The sequence below is a fragment of the Pan paniscus genome, chromosome 7 (genome assembly GCF_029289425.2).
Source record: "Pan paniscus chromosome 7, NHGRI_mPanPan1-v2.0_pri, whole genome shotgun sequence".
Taxonomy (NCBI): domain Eukaryota; kingdom Metazoa; phylum Chordata; class Mammalia; order Primates; family Hominidae; genus Pan; species Pan paniscus.
The window spans coordinates 27,313,666-27,332,608 of NC_073256.2; the positions used below are offsets into that span (position 1 = coordinate 27,313,666).

General features: G+C 43.2%; 1 protein-coding gene across 1 annotated transcript in view; it reads right to left on the reverse strand.

Annotated features, from left to right (window-relative positions):
- XKR6 (XK related 6) overlaps positions 1 to 18,943 on the reverse strand; it is a 359,588-nt gene continuing 340,645 nt past the window's right edge. Inside the window, exon 3 of the mRNA XM_034965621.3 lies at positions 1 to 18,943. This exon is cut by the window's right edge and continues 23,915 nt beyond it. The gene's annotated coding sequence lies outside the window, so the exon portion shown is untranslated.

Below are 18,943 nucleotides of genomic sequence, written 5' to 3' on the forward strand. Positions count from 1 at the left end.
TGTTATTAAAATGAACTGTTTATATTATCTCCGTTGAGTCAATACATTATAATGTATTAAAATGGAAAGGTACAAAATTGAAATAAATACTTTCTGATTCATGTATAAATCTTTTTTTTTTTGTCAAGATGACTTTTATCATCAGTACATGTCACAAGAAAACATTTAAAATGACACTGAAACAATCATTGAAATCATGGTGCATGGAGGAAAAAGGTAAAGAAAACAACTTTTGGCTTGTTTTGGCATGAGACCTTGATACAATTTGGGTTCCCCAAAACCATGTGAAGGGTGGTAAAATAGAAATGCTCAAAACTGACTTAAAAAAATAAACAGGCTTTACAAAAACCCTCTTTTTTCTTAACCCAGCCACTTCTCGACATGGTCTGCACATACAGTAGATACATTCATTATTGTCCAAGGGAAGACAGTAACTGCCTTTCATTTTAAAGAGCTTGGTGGAGAGGCTGAAGAAATGTGCTGCAGCTGAAGGTGAGTAGAATGTTCCAGAGAACACAGAAGTCTAGATGGTCTTCAGGAACAGCACTGAGCATGATGTGGGGAGGGTCTCTGGGAAGAGAGGTGGAGGTGGAGGAGGGTGCGGAGTCCAGATCTGAAGCCATGGAGACTGAGGATGGAGTTGGGTTGTCAGTGGTGAACGTGGGGGCAGGGATCTCTCCGCCTGAGCAGTCCTGGGTTTGTCCTCAGCCTGGGAAAGTTGCTCTTTCAGCAAGAGGCGAACCCTGGGCTTTGGAGATGGGGCTGGGGCTCTTTTCAGGCATAGCAGCAGTGGGGAGACTGGGGACAGGCTTGCAATGGATTCCACGGGAGGGGCTTCTCTCCTGGTTCTGACTGCTTATTAGGTGGTTATTAAGGCAATAAGGACTTAAGCAAACTAGAAGTTAAGGGCAGCTAAGTTCAGCCAGATCAAAGGTAAACAAAAGGTGAGAAGGAGTCCTTTCTCCTCAGCTACCTTTCCCCCAAGCACAGGAGGCCTCAGCTCCTGAAGCTCTGAATTTACAGTACACAGTAGCAGACGGCTTGCCCTTTGGAAGGCTCCATGGAAAGAAGGCTCATCCCTGACTTGGGGCAACTTGACCGAAGTTTCTACTCTCCAGAATCTCTTTTCTGTGGTCACCCGACTGGCAAGTGGAAGATGGAAGCACCAAGGTTCCTGCAAAAGATGGATCAAGACCTTTGCTATCAACCTTTCAGCCCATCCCAATGGCCTTGAATGGCATGTGTCCTGGAAAACCAGGTCTGCTGCCTGTACACCCGAGCGAGACCTATGCTCAGCTGGAGAAGAGGACAGCCTTTCAGGGTTCATGAATGTTCTCCCTAGAACAGATGGAATGGCAGCTACAATGCCCTTGGGAATGTGAGGTCCTGGTGGAGTCTCTGGGGAAGTGAAAGAAGCTCCTTTAACTTGACTCCACTCACAGGACAAAGTGCAGGAGACAGAACAGAATGGATAGAAGAAGCTTCTCCTTTCTTCTTGCTCTAGAGTGAAGGAGATGGACAGTTACCTTGAAATGCTATGGGAAGGATGAGCATGGAGAGCTGCCTGTTATTCTGAGCCAACTTCTGGCAAGATGCTGGGTGAATTGACTGCCTGGAATTGAAGAACTGGCTCTCAAGCAGTTGCTGCTAAAGAATGCCAGCAAACAAACCACACACAACTGTGGTAAGCCAGGCGGAAATCCCTCCACCCTCTGGCATGAGATGGCAGTCTAGAAAGGACTCTCCATGAGATGCCTGGGGCCTGAGGAGGCAGAGGCATGGACACACTGTTCTACGATGACTCAGGGCCACCCATGAGTGGGACATTCGTGGGGATGAGATGGGAGCAGGGAGAAGCAGCAGTTGTAATGGCCAGCCATGTGGGGACCAGTTCCCTGCCTGGCCTTTCTTTCTCTGGTGGAAGCCATCTTGTTTTGATCCTAAGAAAAATGGGTGTCATTTTATCCAGGAATCTAAGAATTATAATAATAAATTAATAAAGTGAATGTGATAATCAAACTATGAGGATACGAACAACATAAGATTTAATGATCATTGTCAAAACCAGTCGGTAGGGCTGTGGAACTTTATCGTACAATTCGACTTTGATATGTGTTGAAATATATTTTCTAAGTTATCCACAACCCAAAACAGGACCCCTTAGAGGTAATCTAGAGGAATCCCTCACGTTACAGACAGAGCCACTGGTTAAGGGTCTAGAGACACACAGGGAGTTACTGCAGAATCAGTACTGGAACCCTGTGCTCTTTCTGCAGGGATTCGGATATTTTGGTTGGATTTGCATTCTTACATCAATGTATGTTCTCCAACTCTGCTCTTACATATTGAAAGGCAGGCAGCCATTTTTAAACACCCTGCCTATTAGCCCTAGGAACATAATAATAACGGCAAGCACCCTTTATTGCTTCGCTGAGCTGCAGACACCCTTCTAGGGTGTGAACAGAGCTCAGTAAAGATAGCAGCCTCAGGTCTGTGTGTTGCTTTGAGCCACGAGCTGGTCTGCAGGCAGCAGCCATGGGCCATGCCTGTGTTGGTATGTTTAAGAACATTGGGGAATACAGGAATTACATGGACTAGGTTTAGAAAACAAATAGTAACATACAAAAAGGAAGGTTTGATATGGACTGCAAGGACATAGAGCAGGTGCACATGCGTGCACTACCAGAATAGCTACACGGTGGGAAGGAATTCCAGAACCACGTGAGAAAGAGTTGTTAGGACAATGCAGTCATGAAATACCATGTTTCCAACCCTATCACTCTATTTTAAAATAGATAATAATTATAATTTTTATTAATATCAAACAAATTAGCTTTGGGACGTATGGCCCTAACTTAGGGGTCACGGCTGCAGTCCCCTTTCTTGCAGACCTGGCTGGCTGCGCAGATAACTGCCCCCAGAGTTGGCCAACTCTGGACGCTCTCTTCTCCCGTAAAGACACCAGAGAGTGCTCTTCAGCCCCCATGTTTCAAAGGGAGAACCCAAACCCACCCTAACTTCTGGCAAGACAAAGCACTTATTATAGCTGCTCACCTCTTCACGGAGCACCCACCACCAGGAAAGGTCACTAAAGGTCCTGCCTGGGCCCCTGGCGTGGCACAGGGTCATGGTCAGCCTTCTCTGGAGCCTGAGTCAGGGCCTGGTGGGGAAAGACGGTGTCACTTATAAGGGAGTGGGGAGGTGAGGGCTGGAAAGGGCTGGAATGGCACCTTTTTAAAGGAATAAAGCCCTTTAAAGATCTTCAACTCAGGGACTTGGTCTCTTTGAGAAACAGCACCATAATCTAATTGGAATAAAAAAAGTATCTATTTAATTAGAAAGAGACTGTTAGGAACTGGAAGCTGGGGAAAGGAGTAGGGACTCACTGGGCCCTTCTCAGGGATAACAAAGAATCAAGGGCCTCAGTAGCAAATTACAGACTTTATTTTGAAAATTCAAATAAAACCACAAAAATTCAAATAAAAACACATTCTAGACTATATCTTTGTAAGCTTTGGGGGACAAACCTCAAAGAGTCCTCCCAAAGGAAAACGCACCAGCTAAGCCAGGTGCCTCCAGGCTCGTATAAAGGGGAAGGTGAGGCCAGGAGGCCAACAGCCATTTTTTAGAAGAATGACACCGCAAGACGTTCCTGGTCTACTATTTCGCAGGAGGAAAACACGCTTTGGCTTCTGGTGGCTCAATTGAGATAAAAGCAGAGAGAGGTACGATAAAAGGAATTTATAACAAACATTATGAACACCTGCTTGGATTAAAAAGTTGAGGGTTTCCTGAAACGGGCTCTGCTAAAAGGGGCTTCCTGGAGAAATCAGATGCCTCTGGAATGGAAGACGCCCAGGAAAGTTGGGATGGCTGAACAACAGGTAGGGTCACTGGGTGGATGGATGGACCACTGAGATTTTTTAGAAAAAAGCTGTTCTCACAGGAGATTTAGTAAGGGCAGTTTAGAGGTTTAGATTCTGCTGTTCCTTATTTTCATTGTTCTTCCTTACCCCTCAAAAATATAGGTTAATGAGACATTAGCTCATTTCACAACCTAAATCCAAACCCTCTTCCCTTGGCTAACACGGGGCTGGGTTGGGATGTTCACATTGACCATAATCATTGGGAAAAGAAACTTAGGGACTTCTATCAAACATGAGAGTTTGGGAATGATATCTGAATTTCACAAATTAAAAGGATTCTGAGCTGCTGGTTATAAGAAAGGAGGGGGACAAAGGAGCATCAGGAAGCAGGGTCTGAGGGGGTGGGTCTCTGCTCCTTTTGAGCTGGGTTTCTTTGGGTAAATCACTTCATCTCTCTCTGGGCTTCAGTTTCCTCATCTGTACAGAGAGGAGATGGGACTCCACATGCTCTGAGACCTTCCTGACATTTGTAGTCTATGGTCCTGGAGAATTGATATCAGTCTGGAAAAGACATGAGGTAGGGGCTGAATTCTAGGATCATGAAGGGCTCTGCCAGCCTTTCATCCAAAGAGGGCCAACCTTGTTCCGGGGGAATGGTGAGTACCTTTTCTAGCAAGTTCCTTGGGACTCCTGACCAATGTCAGCATGTCCACAATGCCCCATCTAGATTCTGCCCTGAAAGAGCCAAACAGGAGAGCAGTAGTGTCTGCCACATCTTTGTGGAATCCTGCCCTTTTGCGGTCAACCTCAACTCAGGGAAAGTAAAAAGTGCATTAGAACCTAATGAAAATTTCAAAAGATCTTGAAAGATGCCCACCAGCAGCAGACAGTGACATGATCAGTGCCCATGGCCAGGCATATCATGGAGGCGTGCAGTGGCCACGAGAAACAAGCTGTTTGTAAAGCACTCTGAGCTCTTAACTGTGAAGAGTCAGAGAGGCAGAGGCAACACAGTCCTGGTTTCCACCTGGCTGGCCATCAGGATTAATGTTTCACTGCACAGCCAATAAGCCCAAGACTTCAGAGGACTGGCTGTGTCTCCAGATTTGCGGAGGGGGGAATGGCTCACTGTGGATAGGTACACTATTCTGCCAAAAGGCAAATGTCTGCCAAAACACAGACACTGGAAAAATCTGTCTAGGTGCTTCTAATACCTTCTGTGTATGCTGGTTCCTAGCATTGGGAGTGGGGGAGATGTGTCTCTCTGAGTCTGGGTTGGAAAAATATAGAATGGCAAAGTCCTGTGTGCCCAGGGGAAAAAAAGAAGTCCATGATTCTGACTCCTTTAGGGAGAACAAACGAACCCTGTGCCAGAGATTCACCTCTATTTCCCAGAGATATTGCTTTCCAAATCTGCCTTCTTTCAAAAGCTGTGCAGAAGTACCTAGCTGAAGAGATGACTTGAGATCCCAGCAAGAAGAAAATCAGGGTAATCTTGAACCAGAATAGTTTGCGCCTTTTAAGACATGCATTTCCTCTGAGCAAGTCCAGATGTCCAAGGGGGGAGAGGGGATGCTGCGAGCACTGTCTCTAAACATACAGCGATCCAATCTCTTAAGCAGTTGAAGATCCACTTTTGCTTTAAATGCACTGAAGGCCCAAGAAAATGTAGATGCCTCTCTCACCTAACGCTGCCCTTCCTAATCTTACCTAGAGTGAAACTGAGGCACAAGGAAGGCCAGCCCATTTTTCTGCAGCTCTCCTATTGAAATGGTGCCACTCCTGGGAGGAAAACCCAAGATCTCTCTGAGTCCTTCAATATCTTTCATTGCCTTTTTGCTTAATTCACATTTAAAGTCTGCCTGTCTATCTCTCTATAATATATTATATGCGCTATTTGTATAAAATATAAATACTTCTTATATTTCTGCTTAATTTCCTGTCTTTTATCCTCCTTTATATAACTAGGTTAAAAAAAAAAAAAGATGTTCCATGACAAGGGAAAAACCACAGTACTGCTCAAAGGAATAGGCCTCCGGAAGGAGAGATGACAGCCCTTGTCCATGGGCCCTGGGGGTGCTTCAGATCTGGACTGTACAGCAAATTAAATGGAACACATTTCAACAGAAATCGGCAATGGAGACATTTGAGCCAGACGAAGTGAACTTCCACAACCTGGTTTTAAGGAACAGTAAATACAATAGAGATAGATAGATATGCTATGCTGAATCTTGAGTACTAAAACAAGTTATAAATAGAAATATGCTAACTTAAAGAAGACATACATCATAGGGATTAGTCTAGTCAACAACCAATTACCATTAAGATCAAAAAGTAAACCGGCCTTTTCACTGAGTGCCTCCACGACATTTCTCAATGCACTAAGTACATTTTAACCATGCAAAAATACACAAACATCTTAACTAGGTTGTTTTTTTGTTTTGTAAAAAAAAATCAAACACCAACATTATGCATTTTGTTAATTATATTGGTTAAAGTAACAGCCAGTGGCTGCCAAATATCAGATACATCATATACATATTTTTATACAGAATCTGGACAACACAACATTACACATCAGAGAGAGAAAGAGAGAAAAAGAGAAAGAGATTATTTGTTCCTTTGTGGGTTTGTTGTTGTTGTTCAGTAAAAAAAAATAAAGTAAAGTGTGAGAAGCAATGCTAAGAAGGAAAACACTTCAACAAGTTAGGAATACATAGGGAGAATTGCTAATCTGAAATACAGGAGGAAAAGAGTTCATATTTAGGTCTGTGTCTAGAATTTTCTTCACTAAGAAACAAAAGAGTACAACAGGTGTATTGGTTTGGAAAAGCAGAAAGAGCGATAACATCATGCTGTCTGCTTCCCAGCATGTTTCCAGCAAGAAGAAAAAAATCATAAGCACAAATTAATTTCACAAGTTTTGTTTTCAAAAATGTCCTCCCTTACCCAGGAAGCTGGGTAATGCAGGGGTGGGGGGCAGCTCAGTTGAGAGAGTCCTTGGCAAAGGTTTGGCCAAAAACTGTTGGCCTTAAATTAGTTGGAGATATGAACTGTCTGTGGGAATTCACGCAATGAAACGCAACAACAGCTTGCTCCATCTAGGCAAGATTTCCTGTTGCCAGCTCATGATCTGGCCGAAGACACAACCCCCATGACAGGTTCTGCTAGCCAGGCCCCAGTCCTGCCCCTTAAACATCTGGCATCAACACAATCTTAGGAATTCAATCTGGAAAGAAAACGAGACCTTGAACACAAGCTATGGAAGCGCTACCGTGGTCACGGTTAGATACAAAAATGTGAAAATTCAGATGTAATCAAAAATACAAAATCAGTTTCAATAAGATTTGCTTTTTTTTTAAACCATTACAGTGCAAGGTTTTTCAAATTACAGTAAAAGTTATGTGTCTGCTTACAGTAACTAGAGTAAATAGCTGATTTTGTTCTGCTAGAATCAGAGGTCCCTGATAAGTGAGAATGCACCAGTCTGAAATCAACCCAGCACAATAAATGGATATCTGAACATAAACACGATTCATTGTAGTCTTTACCCCTTTAAATTATAGTAACAAAAGAATGATGTCCTTTGCACAACTCATTAGCATGATGTTCTTCTTCCATTAAAAACAATCATAGCAAATAGATGGTATTAAAATTTCACAAGAAAAGGACTGGAAAACCGGGGCTGACCAGTGGAGGATCTGAAGGGAGTTTCCCACATCACTGAGCTTTTCCCATTATACTTATTATTATTATTATTATTTCCTACCATAAGCCTCTTTGGCAATGTTGCTTTGTGCTTCAACACCAATCACCCACACCATCCCAGGCTGTTGCGAGAGGAAGAGGCACCACCTCATGGAATGAAAGGAAAACATAATGGGGTCACCCCGAGGAAAGAAAAATAGAATAAAATGAGAGCTGGGAGGCCAGGCTGGGGAGGAGCCTTCAGCTGATAAACGAGGGACCCTTGTCAAGGCCATTGTGCCTCAGAGTCTCACGGTCAGCACGGGAAGAGAGGGAAAGTCAAGAACGCAAAAGGCCATCTGGGAACAAGAGTTGCTGTTCACTGAGAGCCTCACCTTTGGGCAAGTGTCTGGCAGACAGCAAGAGGCTAAAGGAAGTGATCAGGCAATGGTCTTCACATTCATGCCAAAGGATAGGAGGAGAGGCAAGGGAGACTGAGGGAGAATCCTCTTCTGAAATGTGTAGCAAGAACTACTCTGGGACAGGTTGAGAAAGGCAGGATGCATCAGAATGCCTCCAGGAATCCTGCATGCCCAAGACGAGGGCGGATGATGGCCCTTTGGCACGGACCGCAGGCTAGAAGCCCACAGAAGCCACACATCATCCCTGTTGGTCTTTGGCCTTCCTCATGTGGCCCCTCTCTAGCCTTATCCTGGGGCCTAAACCCAAGATAGCAGCTCTTTGAGCCATTTGGATTGGCCCCTTCTACCCCAGTCTAAGTCCCTCCTAATTGCACAGGGCAACTCTTCCTAGGTTAAGTGAGTTGGAAAGGAGGCAGTTTTAGACAGAAAGAGGCTGCTGTTGAGGCAGTAGGGGAGTGGGACTGGCCAGCCCTGTGTAGGGTGTGGGCAGCACCCTCTCTTTTCTCCCCTGGGATGTAGCCTGTGCTTTGATCCACCTACCTCCTACTAGTGACCTGCATTCAGGTAAGAGAACCCTTTACTCACACCCGTGGCCCAAGAAAGGGAAGAAATGCAAATTCCTCTGCCACATTAGGAAGTTTTTCTTACTTTGAAATAGAGTGTGAGATGTTAGTGTGAGCTCAGGAAGCACTCGATCATTTGGTTAAAATCTGGCCATAGCAGGAAATCTGGACTTCCTCTAAACATTTTGCTACACTCCTCAATAAGAAAAAAATGATCCCCCTGACCCTACAGGCTCAGTGTCCACCAGCGTCCACACCAGTCTGGTTCCTACTCTCATGGGTAGAAGTGGACAGCTGTGATCAGTCCAGCACATGGCCTCCTCCAGCACGCACATTGGGGTTTGTTTTAGGAGTGACAGAATCAGGCAGAACCAGTGCCCCTGTCCTTTGCTTTTTGCGTAAGGTGCTCACACTTATTCATTTCTTGGGCCAGAGGAGATCCCACCTTACTTGCCTTCTGAATCCCATCTCTTACTAAGCTTTCCCAGACTTCAGTTTCCACCCATGACCTATCATAGTAAAGCAATTGTCCTGGAAACCTTCTCTGTACTCCTCACCCAGCCCTGACTCAAAACACAGCCACCACTTGGTCCTCTGCGATTCAGAGGTGGTACCCTCTGCTCATTGCTCTGAGCCCCCCTAAGGGAGTGGTTCTGCAAAGCCAACTAAGGAGCCGCTGACCATGGGTCTTCCCTCAAATGGAGGATTTTTAAGAGGTGCAGGCTGCTTTGGCTGAATGGCCTTAGCAAACACCATGATGTTCTTCTGACATCAATCCCCAGAACTCTGCTTTACTAGATCAGCTCTTTCCAAATGGTGTTTCTCTGGCCTGGCAGTTTGTAGATGAAACCGTGTTTGAGGATTTGTGATCATACATGTATTTACACAAGGAAGTGGACAGAATAAAATTAGGAAATGAGATGATGTGTAGTGTGGCTTTAAGGGTAAAGATATGCTTAAAGAATCCTGAAAATGCCCCAGGACAAGGCTGTGATGTCCTACTCTTGGTACCTAGGACCATCTGGTTCTATTTACCATTTGTTGGGAGCCACCCTGGCTGAAAGAGATTCCTAGGCATGGTGGAGAACGGGCATTGTCAGTCCAGGGCCTTGGTGGGGAGGTAGGTGGTCTACTGCTCCTCCAACTCTCAAAAGAAGGGGCTTTGGACATCACAGACAGCAGCATGGGATTCGAAATTGGACCCTAACCCCTTTATAGTAGTGTGACCTCAGGTGGGCTAACCTCTCTGAACTTTAGTGTTCTCATTTGCATGTTGGGTGTGACTTTATTACTTACAGCGTTGTTGAGAAGATCAAATGAGATACTGCATGTGAAAGCGCCCCACAGGCGTTTAGGAACTGTGCTGGAAAACCTTATTCACCTCTGATAAAAGCATCACAGCCTTCCCCGGACAACCTCAAAGTTCGATACTTTTCCATACCCAAAGCATTTTCTTAGAGCGGCGGTCGTTTGCTAAGTGGCGTTCTAAGGACAGTAGAATTTGCAGTGTTTTGCTTGGCTTTATTTTGTTTGGTCAATAATCTCTGTATATCCCATATGGCTGATTCTCATCTCCTGACAAACTAATGCTCCGGTCTGCACCCCAGTACATTTCAACTCCTTGACATCAATAACAAAAAGGGGATTAGAGGAAGCAATGTGGTTTTTGTTTTTGTTTTTAACCTTCAAGATATATATTGTGAGTATATTTATTAGGGTGAGCAGTTGGCTTCATCTTTTTATTTTTATTTTTTTTTTTGAGATGGAGTCTCGCTCTATCGCCCAGGCTGGAGTGCAGTGGCACGATCTCAGCTCACTCCAACCTCTGCCTCCTGGGTTCAAGTGATTCTCCTGCCTCAGCCCCCTGAGTAGCCAGGATTACAGGCGTGCGCCACCACACCCAGCTAATTTTTGTATTGGCTTCATCTTTTAATGCAAGAGAAAAGTAGAGTTGAATTGATTTCGATGCTTGCCTTCTATGTAAGGAGGATCTCCTTGGGTTCTTATGCTCATAAACATTAGCATGGATTTAAGGAGAAGCTAAATTTTCTTGCCATTTGTTGGATGAGTGGGTATTGATAACAGAACTTTAGGATGCGAAGGAACTTTAAGGAGTGTCACCATTTTGCAGAAGATGAAACTGTGCTTGGGCACGTGGGGTGTGTTAGTGGCAAATCCAGGACTCCAGCTGCTGCACTGGAATGTAGAAACGGGTGACCCTGCTTGGAGGGGAGGTAGGGCTGGATGACAGTTCTCTGTGGTCCTGGGATGCAACAGCATAGCTTCCTAACTCTCTAATTTCCGCTGACAGACGTCATTTTCAACTTGCTCTCACCCAGCCATGCTTAGAGAAATCACTAGATAAACGCCTAGTGGACTTTTAGTGGTCCAGTTTGCCAAACTGAACTAGGAAATTGAGGAAGAAACAATAGCTATGTCTTGAAGGTTAAAAAATAAACAACACTATTTCTCATCACCGCTAATTAGTAGGAACTTTTTAAAAAAGGCACTCACCATTGACCTAATCTGTAGTGTTAAAAATGGAGATAAATATGTAATATTTTGGAAATGGGTGCCTGGTAAGTGATGGATGCAATGAATGTGATATATCATGATTCAGAAACCCTTGTGATAAATCACCTCAAGACATATCTCAGCATTTGCCATGCGGTTAGAACAGTGACAAAGAAACAATGAACGATTCTTAAGTGGAATTGATCAGAATTCATTATTGGCCTAAAGGGGCAATGTGGTATTAACCTGGAGCTTCTTATTTCACAGGGAACCTTTCAAGGTTAGTCAACTGATCCAAGGCCTGTGTTGACTGCTGTGTCATGCTGTTGTGTCCCATTTCTCTCTTGGCTCTTCCTAAGAGAATATCCTTTTCTCTTGTTCTCTGTAACCCATGTGCCTATTCATAGTATATTGCTTATCCTAAACTCTGTAAGTCCAAAAGGCTCAGGATGGAGGCATGGGGTCTGTGGACATGTAGAAACAATGGCTAGGAATGATAGCTAGAAAGGCATAGGGATGTTGAGTTTCAGGTCCTTCTTCTTTCCTTGGGGTGAGGCAGTAAGGTGGCCCGTTCTTCAGTTTCCAGACCAAGGATAACATGATTACGTTTTGCTTTCTTTCTAAAGCAATCTGTCTCAAAAGTAGAGGAATCTTTTCCTTACTCTCCCCTCCCCTTGTCTCTTCTTGCTGTGGTTAAGCCATTTTTTCCTGTTTGAGAAGGACACCTGGTGACTGATTAAGAAGGAAGATGATTGCAGGAAGCATCCTCTAATGATGGCTATCAAAGGAGCCAATATATTGGTGCACACTGGGAGTTACTTTTAGGCAAAGAAGGGGGCATATGTCTTAATTGTTTCCTTATAACCTTCCCTAATGTCCTTAACACAGGATGTGCCATTCATGAGGAAGGCTCAACAGTCCTTAATGCCCATGTCATCTCCTCTTTCTTTGAGCTTGGTGGTGCTAAGATGCCTTCCTTTCCTTTGAACTTGAGAGAGCTTTATCTGCATTCATTAATTTCATCTTACTTTTCAGCCCTGGATGTACAGAGGTCAGCTCCCTACCAGACTGTGAATCACTTATGGACAGGGTCTAGTCACACGTCTGGGATCTTTGCTACATGAATAATGAGGGCGTAAGTTAGAAGACTAATGAACAGAATGAATTGACTGCGTGTGAGTCCAGGAATCTCACTGAGCCCTTAGTTCTCAAGGGAAGAAGTCTCTTCCGTTAACCTCAGGGAGGTGGCTGCCAGTTTTGACAGCTGACATGGGGCAACACCGAGGTCTCTGCAAGCTTCCTGAAGCCAAGCTAGAGCCCAGTACTTCAGGTCAGTGGTGTTGGAGGCAGCAATTTTAGCTAGAGGCAGAGATTTGCTGTTCAGTTCCTTTTGAGCAGTTTGGGCTTCAAAATATAATGATGCCACCCAATGCCCTGATTTCTTCTCTACAACATAGAGAGATTCTGCCAAAAGATCTTCCTGGGAAAGATCAGAAGAATGCCAATTGGCTTTAAAAGTGGTTCTCACAGGATCTATTTTATGTATTATTTTCAGCAAAAATCTTTGGAAACAGAGAAAAAAAAGATGTCTTTTCCATATGTCAGTCTCAGAGTGATGCCTCAAGGGCCCCTGCTCTTAGGCAATCTCAAGGTGGGTTGTTTAGACACAGGTCAAACCAGCCTTGGCTCCTGCAGGCTGAGATAAAATGTACCAAACTGGGAGGTGGCCTCTCAAAGTTCAGTGAGGCAGCAGGAAGAAAAGAAAGGTAGAATGTCCCATCAGTCAAGCAAGGGAGTGTGTAGGCAGAGGTGTGGTGGAAAAGCCAGAAGACTTTCAGCCAAGACACTTGATCCCACATCGTGGTTTTATTTCTTTTGAATCAAGTTGAGCAAATCATTCAAGTGCCTAGGTCACATTTTTCTCACATGGAAATTAAACTAATGTGTTATATTTCTCTAGTTGAAAATGGTCATTACAAGGAATAAGTAAAATAAACTAAGAAAATATATAGAAAAGCACTTAGCAAATTGGCATGAAGCAAGTGCTCAGTAAATATGAGTTAAATCTGAGATGAATGATGGTTTGGGCAACACACCCTTGAGCAGACATCATGGGTGTGGGGAATATGGGGTCCAGTGAGAGTCTGGGATCACCGTCAGCCGGTGGGGCATGGTGGTCAGGCTTGGTAGAGCCCCAGATGGTGGGTGGTAAAGGGAATGATTAAAATTTAATATCTTGAAGCTGGGAGTTAAAAATGATTTGTGTAAAATAGAAGTCCAACTTTTCTGAATGTATGCTTGGCTGACATGGTTTGTCTATCAGCTCCAGGGATGCAGGTGGTCACCATCCCACCCATTATGAAAAGATTCCAGGCCATGGATCAGCAACAGTAGAGTTATTTTATGGAAGTTAAAGAGAGAATAATTATAAGGAACAAGACTGAAGGAAATTGGGGAGTTCCAGTTGGGATCCCAAGCCTGCTTGTCCTATTAATAAGTTCTAAGGTTCAGAATTGCCATCCCCTGCATTTCCACTTAGACATGCTGAAAATCCGAGGTCAAAGGCCAGGCCACACTTTAAATGCTAAGTACCAGTTTCAGGAGCAGATCTGTCTGTGGGGAGGCCCTCCCGCTTGTCTCAATTCTCTGTGCCTTTGCAGCTCTCGTCTCAATGTCTGTATGGTTTTGTTTCTGTGTTTCTTAAAGTCTCAGAAGATGAAATAAGGTGCACAAACTGTTGAAGAATCTGTGTGTAGTGCTGAGAGAACTGGGGACCATTGAGGAAAGGATCAGGAAAAAAAAACTGTCTTGGCTTCCTTTTCTCATGGTATCTGGAAACACCTGGAACCACTACACAAACTATAGGAGAAACTGGGACTTACCCCACATCCTGAAGACTCAATTCCTCATTAGGAAATGCTGTGACCACAGTAACCAGCTCCTTGGCTGCTACAGTGAGGGCCTAGGGCCAGCCAAGTTCTGCATGGCTCAACCAATTCTAGGAGATTGCACTGGCCTCAAATATCCAGAAGCTTGCCTGACCAGGGTTGAACTAAAACCCTATTAAGAATCAGAGACTGGAATCTTCTGTGTCTTGGGCAGCTTTGGGCTTTAAGAAATTCCATTTTTCATTCAAGTTCCTTCCCTTTGGCCTCAAAAACTCAGTGGTTCCAGAAATCACATGTAAAGTGGTCCACTGACACCTTCCACTCTTCTGATGTGCCTTGCAGATGGAGACATGCAAATCACCACTTGAAGCCTCATTCCTCCTGTCTTCCACCACATGTGGAGGACTAGAAGAGTGGTTTTCAGATACACCAAAGCTGTAGGGGCTTAGCTTTGAGCCAAGGCATGCACATGGGTACATCTGAGCAACTGCAAGTCCAACTCTTGGGGTGTCCATGAAGTCTTTGAAGAAGGAGTGTGGTTATCCACAAGGAAGAGCCATTCCCCGAATCACATTTCGAAACCAAGGTTTAACCTAGCTTCAGCTGAAGGGCTATTCTTTCAATAAGGTTGGGTGAATGTTAACAGACAGTGGAAGACATCACATGGCTTGAATATGTGCTGCTGAAAATTCTGTTGCTTTCTCATCAGAAAGAAATCAATATGGTAAGCGAATGAAGGATTCATCATGACTATGGGCATGGCCAGCCAGATTCACTCATTTGCATGCAGGCTATGAATCCCTCAAAATTCAACTCAAATGCCATCGTTTCAAAGCCTTCCCTTCTACCTTCACTTGGAAGTATCTCTTCCTGTTCTGGATGTCCAGAGCATCTTGCACTTCTCCTTAGGTTCCATTTTCCATTGCAGTATGGTTTTTAATGTACATTTCTCATATCTTGTATTACATTCCTTGAGGTTTATTTCATCTTTATATCCCTATGTTACTAGCCCTTTGCTTGGTAGAGTAAGTGTTCAATAAATATTTGATAATCAAATGATTAATTGAATTTGAAGTGAGAATACTGTTCTGGCAAGGAAACTTGACTGGGGTAAAATAGATTCATTATCTGTCACGTTGTCCTTGCAGGGAAGGTCACTGGGAAGACCCAGTGGCCTGAGAACATACGAAATGTCAAAAATCCTCTACCAGAGCTGTACAACACCTTGAGTTTAGGGTAAAAGAAATTCTTGCATAATCTGCCACATCCCATTGTAATACATCTGCTTCCTCTGGTCCAGTGATTTCAAAGCTCCTAAAGCATAGAAGCTGTTCTTGCCCAGAAGCAGAAAACCAAGAACCCAAATAGGCAGTCAGAAATGGTTTCCAAATTGGAGATTTCCTTGGGAGTTCAATAGCAACTGGCAACCATAAACAGAACTGAAAGCATCTCTATCTAGAATGATTACATCCTGGGGACAGCATCTTCTCCCTTTCCAGGCAACAAAGAGGTGTAATAATGAGATTTAAAATAAGCAAACAAAACTACAGCATCCTCCCAGCAGTGCAGAAAACTCCCCACAATAACCCAACAATGGTCATGCCCCAAGGACCAGCCCACTCTGCAGAAATATGGTCTACAAACAGAAAAGGAAAGGGAAAGAAGAAAATGCTTTTTACAGTTAATTGAAGTTCAGTTCCTTTTCCCTATTCCCATACTGGCTCTGACATATCAGGGATTCCCTATCAACTAAGGGAGTTTTGCTCATGAGTGAGCAGAAGGTCACTATGAGAACAAAACTGGCTGGTCTGGGTCAGAAGTCCTGTTATGCCATCTCCTTGGGTTACCCTTAGAGTTTGGTCCATTGTGAACCCTTCCTCTATAAGAAATAGATTAAACCTCATGCTTAGGGCTACCAACATGTATATCTAAAATGCCTCGATCACAGATGCAGCAAAAAATTCCTTCTACTAACTCTGAAATTCCCGTTATCTGTGCCCTGGGGAGCAATGGGGCTGGGAGTCCAGGGAGGGTGGCACCAGGTGTGGAGAGGGCCCAGAACCAGCATGGAAAGAGAGTTCACTCCAGTATTCAAACTTCAGAAGGGTCTCCAGGAAACAAGGCCTCCCCTGTGGAAAAACTGGGGAACTGAAATGAACAGAAAGACAAGAGTCAAGATGAGCAGGTGTAGGTGGCTCTGTAGCTAATTTTCTCAAGGCATTGGGTGGGGTGAAAGGTGGTAATACAAGAAAGGATCCTCCCAAAGTCTCCCTAAAAACAGGCTCCTCTGAGTGCACAATGGATATGTCACAATGGATATGAAAGAATAGGGAATCATAAGAATTGTGTTTTCTAGTACCTACAGAAAACAAGCAAAACATTTCTTTCTTAAACATGTAATTATTTCAAAGGAAATTTTGGAATCTTGGGAAGCTCAGTGAGGTGGCAAATTCCTCAGAATCAAAAAACCAACTTTGAAAGCATACTGTCATTGTGCCCACGTGTGTGTTTGCCTGTGTGTGAATATATCATATATTCCCACTCACCTACTTATGTGTGTGTATATATAAAAATATATATATTTATCATTATATTTTTCCCTTCAAATCAACATCAGTGTGTTCTACCTTCAGTACATGTTTTATCTGCGTTTCAATTCATAGACAGACCTTTATATCATAAAAAGAGAGAAATAGTCAAGAACAGGCAAAGTCTAACCTAGCAAGGTTGTTTTAAATGCTTACTCAGCATCATTAAAGAAGAAAGCAAACCTCCCCAAACACAAGTTAAAATGTCCATTACTAATACATACCAGCAATTACTTATGATAATCAAAAAAGAAAAACAAACATATTATGAAATATTCATTTTTCTATAGCATTGCATGTATTTTATGGGCAATGTCACCATTTGTGGAAATAATTCCCCCTTTCAATGATCACTTTTCCGTAGCCCCCTAGAACTGGGGAATAATAAAATACTTAAAGGGTTTTGTTGAAGTATCATTTTTAAGGATCTTTTATTCTAACTTATAGACTTTTCTTTATACCGTTTAAAATATATTGAAGGAATTTAAGAAAAGCCTTATATTTTGGCCAAAGACACAGAAAAACAAGGGTGGTTGGACCATACAAATTATTTAGGGTTCGCAACCTACATGTGCTTAGCTAAAGGATAGCAATTCTGTTCAAGCACATAAATAAAGGGAATCCATTGCAAACAATCCACCTTCTATTCACAATCCCTTGAACCTGTACTGTAACTGGCCAAGATTCTTCTGAAAACCTTGAGTCTTTATGGCATCGCTGGCTTGTAGACTACAAAAGTTTCCAAATCACCGTTCCTCTTAACATGTGGTATGAAACAGAGTTCCAGAACGTTTAGAGAAGAGGTGGGGGCTGGGCACAGGATAGTTCACCACCAAATAGCACAACACATAAAATCAACCTAGGGAAAATGGCGGAGTCAAAAAGTCAAAAGCAGCCACGTCACACAAGAATGCCAGGGAGTCAATGAATACCGAATTTCATGCCAAGAAATTGAAATTTTAAAAAGAAATAAGGTTGGACATCCATAAATACCAAAAGCGTCAAGAAGTCAAAGCCAAACCAATGTTTCCTTTTTCCCCCTACGCACGAACCTTTTGTTCTAAACCCAAAGCCCAATGGCATTGAGATCCATAATTTTTTCTGAAAGATTCAAGTCTGCAGAGATACTTCCCTTCCATTTGATCACTTGAGTCCACAGAAATAAAGCACCTTTGAAACCAAGAGTTGTTCAAGAATCCTAGTGTCTTATTCAATGTGTCAAAAAAGTACAGTTAAAATAATTAGAATAATTCATCAAATGACAAACACAACAATATTGACTCTCGTGAATAGGCAAAAAGGTTCCCGAGACAATTCACAACTAAGGAGATAGAGCACAATAAAAGGCTATGATATTTCAGGAATAGTCTGTGTTATAGCTTTGAACTTTATTGCAAAGCAAAAAATATATATTTATATATATATATATTTTTATCTACATTTCACCTCTGACATTGTACACAACACGAAAGCACAGGAAACCAAAAAAATCATAATGAGGTAGATACATAACACTTACAGATGGAGGAGACTAAGATTTTAAATTTGGCTTAATACTGCGGTCACCAATGTATACATTTGCAATACAGCAGCAAGCATTGATTCACAAGGCAAGAAGCCCAGTGATCTCAAATCCAAAAATAAGCCCCATTAAAAAAATACCTGCTCAAAAATGAAAAATATACATATATATTTCTTTAAGTCAGGGAATCAGATGTGTTCAATTGCAAACCCTGGTGAAATTAAGAAAGTCTTTGTTTTTGTTTTTTGTGCCCAGGAAAAAAAGAAGTAATTTTAATTTATCTAAATAGGAGTAACCCATCCCATAGGGTTGTTCTATGTATTCTTGCCAGGTGGGGTTGGAGCACCTTGTGAGCTCAGCAGCCCAACATCGATAGTAAGGGAGTCAGGGTTTCTTCATCTTCCCTAGAGTTAGAACTCACTTCTACAGCCACTGTGTCAGGGACCACTTTGAGCGCCCTTGGCACCTGCTGGCTGGAAATCAATTTAGCTGTAATGGATCTGGCCCAGCTTTTCCTCTCTTGGGTCATCTGCATTCATAGTGGTTGAAGCAAGATCTACCAGATGGGGACATTGAGATGGTCCCTTTCTCCTTCTCGCTTCCAAGAACAACTCTTCCAATGGAGAGCTCAACAGGCCACCAAGAAGGCTTCCATCAGCCTTGATCTTAACTGTGAATGCAATTTTACTATAAAATGCTGTCAGGCAGTGATAGCTACTGCAGAGACCTCTTTGTCCTCATATTTCTGTCCTGGATGGAAGGAAGATGGGGTAAGAAGAAAGCAGACATGGACATTGGTTTGCTGAGGCAGTGACTTGGAGAACAGAGCCATGAAACCACCAACCAAAGAAGGGTCAGCTCAGATCAGTACAGGCGGCCAAAAGGGACCTAAG